Source organism: Pteropus vampyrus, unplaced genomic scaffold, assembly GCF_000151845.1.
Source record: "Pteropus vampyrus isolate Shadow unplaced genomic scaffold, Pvam_2.0 Scaffold199, whole genome shotgun sequence".
Classification (NCBI taxonomy): Eukaryota; Metazoa; Chordata; class Mammalia; order Chiroptera; family Pteropodidae; genus Pteropus; species Pteropus vampyrus.
Genome location: NW_011888980.1, coordinates 880,965 through 882,493, shown reverse-complemented (window position 1 = coordinate 882,493; position 1,529 = coordinate 880,965). Strand labels below are relative to the sequence as shown.

The 1,529-nt window shown below is 33.6% G+C and overlaps 1 protein-coding gene and 1 pseudogene across 3 annotated transcripts in view; both read left to right on the top strand.

Moving 5' to 3' along the window:
* The window catches only part of FRMD3 (FERM domain containing 3), a 323,707-nt gene that overhangs the window by 46,396 nt on the left and 275,782 nt on the right, over positions 1-1,529 (top strand). The window lies entirely within an intron of this gene.
* On the top strand, positions 416-534 carry LOC111746726 (annotated as a pseudogene).

The window sequence follows — 1,529 nt, the reverse complement described above, 5'->3', positions numbered from 1 at the left end:
CCTATGTTTAACTTTGTAAGAAGCTACCAAACTATCTTCCAAAGTGTCTGTACCATTTTATATTCCTACTAGCAGTGAATGAGAGTTTCTGTTGCTCCACATTGTCACCAGCATTTGGTGTTGTGTGTGTTTTGGATTTTAGCTATCTAACAGGTGTGGAGTAGTATCTCAATATAGTTAATTTTGAAATTCTCTAATGAAATCCAAGTTGAGAATCTTTTCATTTGCTTATTTGCCATCTGTATATCTCCTTTGGTGAAATTCGTTTTGTTATTTTGAGTTTTAAAAGTTATTTGTATATTTTGGATACAGGTCCTTTGTCTAATATGTGTTTTGCATTAAGTTTCAGAGCAGAAACTTAATTTGAAGTCCAATTTATTGTGGTTTTGGTGTTCTATCTAAAATGTCATCAGCAGTTTACAGCCATACCAACCTGAACAAGCCTGATTCCGTCTGATCTTGGAAGCTAAGCAGGGTCAGGCCTGGTTAGTTCTTGGATGGGAGACCACCTAGGAAGACCAGGTGCTATAGGCATAAAAAATAAAAAATTAAGGGATTGTAAACTGACAAGATCCTTGCAATTTGTGAGGTCAACCAAGGGTTGTCTCATCTAAAAAATAAATAAATAAAAATAAAAAGTCATCAGCAAACCTAGATTTTCCTCCTGTGTTACCTTCTAGAAGTTTTATAGTTTTGCATTTTACATTCAGGTTTATAATCCATTTTGAGTTACTTTTTATGAGTAGTGTAAGGTCTGTGTCTAGGTTCATTTTTTTTTTTTTTTTTGCATGTGGATATCTAGTTGTTCCAGCACAAAAAAGAATAGTTGAATTTCTTCAATAGATTGACTTTGCTTCATCGTCAAAGATCAGTTGACTCTATTTATGTGGATCTATTTCTGGGCTTTCTATTCTTTTTCATTGATATAGTTTTCTATTTTCAGTACTATACTGTCTTGATCACTGTAGCTTCATATTAAGTCTCAAAATCAAGTAATGTTAGTCCTCTGAGTTGTTTTTCTTTAGTATTGTGTTGGCTATTTTGGGCCTTTTGCTTTGCCACACAAACTAGGAAAAGTTTGTCAATATTCACAAAATAACTTGCTAGGATTATGCTTTGAATCACATTGAATCTGTAGATCAAGTTGAGAACTGACAACTTACCAATGTTGAATCATTCTATTCACAAACATGGATCTCTCCATTTATTTAGGTCTTCTTAGACTTCTTTCATCAGAGTTTTGTAGTTTCTCTCAGATATATCTTGTATATATTTTGTTATATTTATGCCTACATATTTCTTTTTTTAATTATCAATTTTTAATAGCTGTAAAAATGCTTAAAATTTTATCAATACACATTTAGAGCCATCAGTCTTGTAGCCAGGCCACTTGTTTTCCATTTGTGGCTCACCAAAGCGCTGTGACCTGTGGGTTGGGAAGTTTTTTGATAAGAAGCAGCAGCTACCACTGAACACGACACACTACAATCTCTTCTACTGCCACTTTTTTATTAAGAACTGGACCTTGC